We start from the raw sequence: 9,098 nt of genomic DNA on the forward strand, positions 1-9,098 counted from the left end.
AAAATTTGCCGATGAAGGTCATGACCAAGATTCCTTTGGAATTGTACATGTGGTGGGAAGATCTAGGAAAATCAGGACGAGATGTGGTCAACTAGTACTTGGGGGGTCTCACCGGGTTATTGAAGATCAGGCCAAGAGGAGACATAGTAAAAGCATTGGTTACATTTTGGGATCCAGCACACAACGTGTTTCATTTATCGGACTTTGAACTCACACCCACTTTAGAAGAGATAGCCGGTTATGTTGGGAGTACCGAAGCTTTGAGACATAAATATCTGGTTGCCCCTAGAGCTGTCACCTCTCACAAGTTTCTTGATTTGCTAAAAATAAGCAGGGGGTTGAATATGCAGATTTGGTGGTTGGGTTTTCTACTCCACAGTTCATATATCAGCGGTACGGACACATAGGTGGATTCAAAAACCCAGAGAGCAAAATTTGCAGCAAAGGGAATCGACTAAAATGGGAAGAGCATAGATGCTTCGCCTTTATGGTAGTATTTTTGGGTCTTTTCGTGTTTCCCAGGAAGGACAGAAATATCGATGTATGTGTAGTCGGGGTCGTCAACACTTTTCTTACCCAGGCCAAAAGCATCCTCGCACCCATGATAGTGTCTGAAATATTCTGAGCTATCACAGCCTGTAAAGCCGGAGCGGACTTTTTCGAAGGGTGTAACTTGTTGCTACAAATGTGCATGACTGAGCATCTATGTCATCGTCCCCAGTACATGAACCATGGGTCAACGGGAGAAAGCTGCATAGAGAAGTATTATACAAGGGTCGACGGGTTCAACATGCCAGAAAGGGTCGCAGAACGGATATCTTGCCTCCGCTCCGTCATTGCCAATCAAATAGAATGGAATTTGGGTTGGCTTCCTGCTGATGAAATCAAATACATGCCTGCTACCGGTCCCCACTTCCTCTTGATGGGTCTCAAAAGCATACATCCTTATGCCCCGTACCGGGTTTTGAGACAGATGGGGAGGTGTCAAATAGTTCCAAAGGATGAAGACCTTAGTACTCAGGTAGTCGAGATCGGTTCCAATGGTCAGTTTCACGAAGCGGCAGTTCGCCAGATCTAGAGTGAGTGTCAGTACTTGACAGCAAGCACCCAAGTGCGTGATCTATCCAAGAGTGAAGTCTCGCTTGGTTACCTCGCATGGTATAAAAGAAGTGTTGAGTTTGGAAGACCAACCAAAAGACCCCATCTTCAAGAATTTGTCGAGGCGTCATAGGAACAATGGAATTGGTTGGCCAAAGAAAATGAGTATAGGGCTACCATAAGCAAGTTGGAAAAGCAAGTTAGAGATCTTCAATTTAAGAATGATTTGCAAGCCGCTGCGGATGAGGGTGAAAAGAAAAAGCTAGCCAAAGAAAATGATGCCCTACGAGCCCAAATTCAGGAAATGAAAATAGCAGCCGAAAACCCCGCTAAAAGTGCAAAAGATGAAAAGCTTATAAGTAACCTTAGGCAGAAAGTGGGTGAATATGGTTTTGATCTGAACAAGGCCGAAGGCGAACTGGCAAGAGCTCGAACAAAATTGGCTAAAAATGCAGAGGAATGAGCACGCTTGGTCAAACAGTTAAAACACAAATATGACAATGAAATCGTGGGGTTGAAGAAATAGATCACCGTCCTTGAGAACGAAATGAATAAGCAGGCAAGGGATTTCAAAGAAGAAAGAGAACATTGTTATGCACTGATGTCGCAGTTAGAAAAAGACCTGTAACAGCTTCAAGAACAAAATCATACAGCTGAATAAGTTTTAGGGGCCAGGTCTTAGCAGGTTGGACGGTTGCTACAAGAAAAGGGTATCATCAGGGAGAGGGTTAGAGCAATTGCTGACTACATCGTCATGAAGTGCCATGAATGTGAAGACATGACTAGAACCACCTTCTTTGTTGCGGTAATGACCTTTGGTTTCCAAGTAATGAGTGACCTGGATCGTCTTCAAGGGGATCTTGTGCATAGGCCTGTGGCAAGACCGACTGATGTCCCACGGGCCCCTGGAGCAGTTGAGGCATTGATGTATTCATGATTTTCATTCGAGTCTGTATTTTCATTTTCTTTGTTGGAGTTTGTTTTCAAGTCTGTATTTTCATCTTTCTGTTGGAGTCTGTTAGTCCCCCCTTTTTTTTCTTTCGAGTTTATCAGTTTTTATGATTAAATTTTGTAGGAAGAGTCATTGTAATCAAGATGTTTTTATGAAAAATTTGAAAACCCCAAAATGTTTTTTTTATTTTTATTTGTTTTACACTTATTCCCAGAACTATGCTTGGTCTAATTCATACGGCGTCATGATACGTAGGCAATCCCTATAGGATTCGATCATAACCGTGAAATGAAAAAGAGAAAACAAGAGAACTGTGGAAAGAAATAATGGCAAAACAAGAGAGTGAAAATGAGTGAACAAAGACAAGAATCAGGCAAAGAAAAGCGGGAATAAAAGAGAGAAGTTGCAAAATGAAAATTAGTGAAAGTCGGGATGACGCAGGCAGCCATTGAAATGCATAGTAGAAATGGTTAACTGCTTAGGTGCATTGCATCCCTAACGTGTGGTTGCCTATCTGTTAAGACCTAATCGCTAACAAGTTTGTTGTTGTCATCAAGTAGGAAGGTGGTTAGTTTGTTTGGCATTTTGGCAACTCACCCGTATAACACTAGGTCCAAAGACAAGTTGATCATGGCTAACCAGGAACTGGATGCAAGTGTTATCGATCCGTCAAGAGAGTGGGAAGAGTCTGATGTTAATCTGAAAAAGGAGTTGTATAAGCTAAAACACCATATGGCAGAGATGTACCAGGCATGGGCAAAAGGGCATCCACCACCATCCTACCCCGCCAACCCTACTTTTGTCACGTCGCTGGCTCGATCCCAAGAACCTCCCACTGTTGATTCATCTCTAGGCTTTCCCATTTACCACCACTACCAAGGCACCACTTCCCAAACCCGACAAGCTCCACCAGCCAAACTAGTCTCATACCCTCCTCCACCATATGGCAGAGTTTTCGTGGCACCCCTACCCGCTACACTCCATCGATCCTCTAGTGAACCCTTATTCCATACCCAAGATAACCAATACTATCCCTCGGATCCCACTTTCAAGGCCCTAGAGCATTACTTCCTTTCTCAGTCGGGCCATCTGTTTGTTTCTTTCTTTTGCTAAGTGGAACTTTCAAGTTAAAGAGATTTGTGGATAGTAATATTAATTAAGGAATTTTATTTGAAGTAAAAAAGAAAGGAGAATTAATTAAGTCAGCTAAGTGGGCTGACTCTTCTGTTATGGTTCAGAAAAGTCATGAAAACATAGTTGCAATTTTGTATTTCAAAGTATTAATTCATTTTCTTCCCCCTCCAGATTGTTTTCTAGCCAATAAGCCCATTGCAAAGTAACCAAAAAGGTAGCAGGTTTATGGGCCGTATGGCCCAGTGTTCATTTCTGTCGGTTTAACTTTGACAAGTAAATAGCAGTGTTTTTAGGGGTACTTAGGGCATTTAGGACCAAGGAATATTCTCATAACCACCTAGGAAAGTTCTAGGAAGGTGAGGGTGGGGGATTGATTGAGTAAATAGTACAATTTTTAGGTAAAACTGGGCAGAACGTTTTTGGAAAAGGGTGGTTGTAAATTTAGGAAGTTCTGATTTGTTGCCCTAGCAAGAGGGTTATAAATACACACTTTAGGCTAAAGAGAAAATGGGGATACGGCAGAAAACAAAAAATATTGGCAAAGAAAAATTTTATCTCAAACTTTTCCTAGTACTTTTGTTTTTTCTTAGCATTTTCTGGTTTCTTCTAGTGATCCTGGTCATCAAGAAATATTGAGAGGGACCTTTGTTGCTGCTATAGTGACTGCTATGCTCCATTTATAATTTTCAGATTTTTATTTTTGATTCTTCTTCTAGTAGGTATGTAAACTTCAGCTTTGAATGGAATTTAGAATAAATTTTGCTCATGCTAAGTCCTTGTTTCTAGATCTGTATTTTGTGCATCTTTCTATCTTTCGAATCCATTTAATTCTCATCGCATAACTAATATCATGATTCTTGCTTCAATTAAGTGTAAAATTATTTAGGTTAGTAAGGTATTATGTTAAAAGTTAGCTTGTAGGATCCGAAAATGTTCATCTAAACTCCTACATGTCTCATCGATTTGATTTCTTTTTACTACTAATAAAATATTTAAGAAGTGAAGTGTACTGCAAATAAAGTCTTTATTATGAAGTTCATTGTGAATCGCAATTAAATTTGTTAGCTAGCAAAAGAAAAATGTATTATGTGTGTAATGCAGATTGAAGGTGGTTTGTTATATTGTATCTTGCTTGATAGTGACCTTTCATTCCATAAGCATGTCCCTTCTGACAGAATGTGTACCTTGGTTAAAAAGAAAAAAATGTTAAATCATTAGGAGGGGGATGGAACGGCTCCACTGTTGAGTTTTTGGTATTTGGTCTTGGTAAGGATAGTATCTAACATACATGTCATTTTCGATTACAACAGTGTTAGCTAGAGAATGTTGAAATCCTTATTGTGTGTAATTGCTTGCACTCTACTTGGTAAATTCCTTGGAATGGAAAGGAAGTTAACAACGGTGAATCCTCTGAATTGCTGCTGAATTTTAATCAATTGAAGGCGCATTTGCGGATCTTAGTGGAGATCAATAGCCGGAAAATAGTCACCCGATGAACATGAATAATTCGCCCTGGGCATAGTTAGAACATCACGACTACGGGTACGGTTTCTGTGACGTGGTTGCGATGTTTAATTTTGAATCAACTCTAAATATGAATATACTAGTTCATTTAGTGGAATAGTTTTGAGGCGTGCCATTCATACAGAGAATCATATAACCCATGGCCCTCATATTTATAACTTAGATAAAAAAAATGAATCTCGTTATTTGCTTTAGGCACGTAATTAAACCATTAAACCTACGGGTACGGTTCCCGTGACGTGGTTGTGGTACTTGTTTTTTTTTTAAATTAGATAAGTAGGAATATCTTAGTTTGTCTTTTAAAAATATATACAAACCTTTTTCTTTAGAATAATTTGAGGTGCGCCATACACAAATAAATTCATAACATATGGCCCTCACATAAATACAAAGTTAGTTTAGGAAATGCTTCGAACTTTCGTAGCTGCTTTAGGCGCGTATATTAAAAAATTGTCATGGGTATGGGTATGCTTCCCGTGACGTGGTCGTGACGTTTAATTTCTAAAATTCGGGGGTATATTTATGTGACTCATCCACAATTTAATCTTGTTTTAAAATAAACATGTTGTGGATCGTGGGTACGGTTCCCGTGGCATGATTTGTAAACGTGTAATCAATAATTAGTTGTATAATAATCGGGTTATTAAAAGCGGTTTAAAAGGAATAAAAATGCACATAGGTTTCAAAGATGTTTTAAAATCAAATAAATAGGCTAATAATAACAGTTGAGCGACCGTGCTACAACCACAGAACCCGAGAATGCCTAACACCTTCTCCCGAGTTAACAGAATTCCTTACCCGGATTTCTGTGTTTGCGAAATGTAAAACAGAGTCAATCTTTCCTCGATTCGGGATTTAAAACCGGTGACTTGGGACACCATAAATTATTTCAAGTGGTGACTCTGATTTCTAGATAGAATAATCTCGTTTTGATTGTCACTTTAATTGGAAAAACTCCTTATACCCCTTCCAGGGGTAGTAAAAAGGAGGTGTGACAGCTCTAACCTCTAACGGCCTGATCACCACCTCTGGCTGCCTGACCCCTACCTCTAGCTGGCTGAGCGGGCAGTGAATCACCTGGTGCCGGGACCATGGCACGAGAACTCAAATGCTGAGAACTGCTCGATGCATGAGGGAAAAAATCTGGCAATGTGCCTCGGATCACCACAAGTATAATAGGACCTCGGCTGTTGTGACTGTTGACCCTGAAACCGACCCTGTCGGTATAAGTAACCACCCTGAAAACTCTGGAACAGAGGTGCACTGATAGGAGATGGTGGTGCATTGTAGGTGTGAGCACGTGATTTTTGCCCTATGAGAAGTGCTCCCAAAAAATTCAAATAAAATAATTTTTCCGTTGCTTACAATTTTGTGGATTGTCATGGTGTTTTCTGTTATTGTTTGCATTTTCTGTGCATGTTTATTTGTTAAATCAATAAAAATACAAAAATATGTTGTATTTGCATTTACGGTTTAATTTTTACGATTAGTTAAGTGAGTTGTTGTTTTACAAAAATGGAAAAATCATAAAAAAATAACGTACTTCGCATTTTAATGTTTAATGTCAAAAATTGTATGATTTTATTTAAATTTAGTCTTTTATTACTTATGATGATTATTATTTAGAGTTAATTAATATTCTTAAAACTAATTTAGGTTTTATAATTTAATCTAGGATTTTTAGTTTTAATTTCGGAAACAATTTGGAAATAAATAGAAAAGGCAAGAGAAGGGAATCAAAATTGGGCCGAACACAACTTAATTCAACAGGCCCAAATCAAATACACCTAAAACCCACCCCAGTCCAGCCCAAAACCAACGCCCAACTGGTCCAGCCCCTTACTAAACCAAGTGACGTCGTTTGGACATGCTTCAATCTGAGCCGTTAAAAATTGTTCATCCAACGGTCTAGAATGCACCCCATCACCCGTCACCTGACCCGACCCGTTTTTCCCAACCCGGTCCGCCCCAGTTGCTACACCAAACGACCCCGTTCTCATTAAAGGATCAATCATGGCCGTTGGATTCTCATCATCCAACGGCCCTAATCTAATTACCCTTTTAATATACCAAACACTCCCCACTCATCTCTTCAGAGACCAAGAACATGCACCACCGCACACCGCCCTCTTCTGCCCACCGGAAATCGCCTCACGGCGGTTCCAGTGGCCCAAACCACCACAAATTAACACCGTAGATTCTCCTTCAGCTCATCATCTCAAATCCCCAAACCGTTTCTTTCGAATCGCAACCGAACTGGTCGAATCTTCGATCGAAGTTTGAACCCAAAAACCCTAGTTTACCCAATCGGCCCCAAACTAACACCCCATAACCTCCTTGACCTCCTCATACCTGATACATATATGGTTGTCCTCGAATTTGTCAAAAATAGTTCGAGTTTCAAATCTTGAGTTCGAATTCTAAAAAAAACAGATTCAAATACAAGGATTGTTGATAATTTCAGGGCCGATTTTGTTGCAAAATGGTGTTAATCACTTGTTCTAACAAAGAGCAAATGGCTAACATCATTTGGGGATGAAATCGGAAAAAATTCAAATGCCAAATGAACCTGTTGAGTTGGTGAGTCCCCAGTACTACCTCTTTTCTTTTCTTGTTTTTATTTCATTTTTGCCTCGTATTTTTCTCTTCTTGAGTTTTGAATTAAGGTTAAAAGTGTGAAATGTCCGTTCGTTGTCCTTATGTTCATATTCGTGCATGTCGTTAATTAATTTGATAACTGATTTTGCTTTTCAATCTAGTCGAAGGTTTTAATCTTTTGTTTACTATAATCAAGGTACTTCAGAACTTAGGGGAATAAATAACAGAAGTTTTGAGGGTAATTTGGGTAGGAAAATCTGCCAATAATTAAATAGGAGGTTTCTCAATAGTGGTAGGGTCTAGGAAATGCACTACTGAATTAGTTAAAAAAACATTAAGTTAGTGGAATGAATTAAAAAATAGAAAAGGGTATTGGTAGTGGAAACTACACTTGTTTAAGGACCTTTTAAGAGCTGGAAAACAGAAGAACATGGGGGTGTGATTAAAAGGCTAAGGGATACACATGGTAAGAGAATAAAACAAGCTGGAAAGGGAAAAGATTTGAATAAAAAAGGGAGTTGGCTCTAGTCTTAAAACAGACACACATAGACAGAAAGATGGGCATTGAGATACACACAGACAGACCTAAGAGAAGGGGATAGAATCAGAAGTGAGGAGAAAACTACTGTTCCATTGCTGTTCTGCATTAAATCTTGAAACTTTCTATTCCTAGATAAGTTTTCTGATTTTCTACAGTTTCAAAAACGATTTGAATTGGTTTTGGAAAGTATTTGTTCGAATTTTCCATCCGTTAACTGTTACATTGATATATCCGGGGTTATTAGTTGTCTTCTCGGATAAAATCTGGGCTGATCGCTGTTCTTGCTACTGTTCTGCTGCTGCTTCCTCATTTTCTGTGTTGTTTTCGAATTCCAGGTACCACCTTAGCCCCCCCTGAGTAGCAAGTGATTGTTGAAACATGTAAATCGAGAGATTGGTTGAATACAGGATACATTGCACTTAATTTCTTTTGTTTTCTTCCATTTCTTTAAGTATTCTGTAGTAAACCTTGTATTACATATGTTTAGCCTAATTATTGTACTAAGGAAGTGAATCTATGACCTTTAAGAATTCCTCATCTGTTTGATGGCTTAACAGCCGGATTCACTATGTTTTCTGCCTAATTTCTGATTTAGGCAGTAAAGTTCGAATGCACAAGTTTAATTTGGGACTGTTAGAGATAGTGTAGTATCTGGTTTGTTCTAGTTACACGACCAGTTTTGTTTCTTCTATATTGCTGGAAGTCAGCGTGATAGTTTCGTATGGAATTTGCAAAAATGATCAAGTGTGGTTTGCATTTTGAAGGTAATTGTGAGGTGATCTAAGGTTTGTTTGCTCATTTAAGGTTGAATTGTTTGTTTAGAATAGATGTTTCAACTCAGAATGTTGGCATTTACTAGTACTTTTTATTAATTCAGTGGTTTGGTATTCTTAAGAATGTGTATTTGGTATTTTACTTTGGCAAGTGGAATGACTGTTGGTGTATAGGGACAAATACGAAATGACTCCAAAATTTTGGCAAGAAATTGTTTTCTTAATTTTGAACTCATTTTCACGCCAACTTTCCAAAATATCATAGAAATAGATCAGATAACTTGATTTGTAGGATTCGTGCATTATTTATAATTTAATATTTGTGATATGTTGATTTGCCATCTTTCCCTTGTTATATTTGATATATTGGCATCGTGTTTTGATTGAAGAAGCTGTTATTTGATTCCATTGAAAGTTTAGTGACATTGGTCGTGCTGGGCTTTGCAGACTCATGGGTTTATGTCAACCGATGTAATTT

General features: G+C 38.7%; 1 long non-coding RNA gene across 1 annotated transcript; it reads left to right on the forward strand.

The window, feature by feature from the left end:
* Nucleotides 1-3,536: 3,536 nt before the first annotated feature.
* LOC142170651 (uncharacterized) lies at nt 3,537-8,483 on the forward strand. The gene is made up of 2 exons (XR_012699945.1): nt 3,537-3,903; nt 4,495-8,483. It is a non-coding gene; the product is annotated as an uncharacterized LOC142170651 (long non-coding RNA).
* Nucleotides 8,484-9,098: the final 615 nt, after the last annotated feature.

The sequence above is a fragment of the Nicotiana tabacum genome, chromosome 16 (assembly GCF_000715075.1).
Source record: "Nicotiana tabacum cultivar K326 chromosome 16, ASM71507v2, whole genome shotgun sequence".
NCBI lineage: Eukaryota > Viridiplantae > Streptophyta > Magnoliopsida > Solanales > Solanaceae > Nicotiana > Nicotiana tabacum.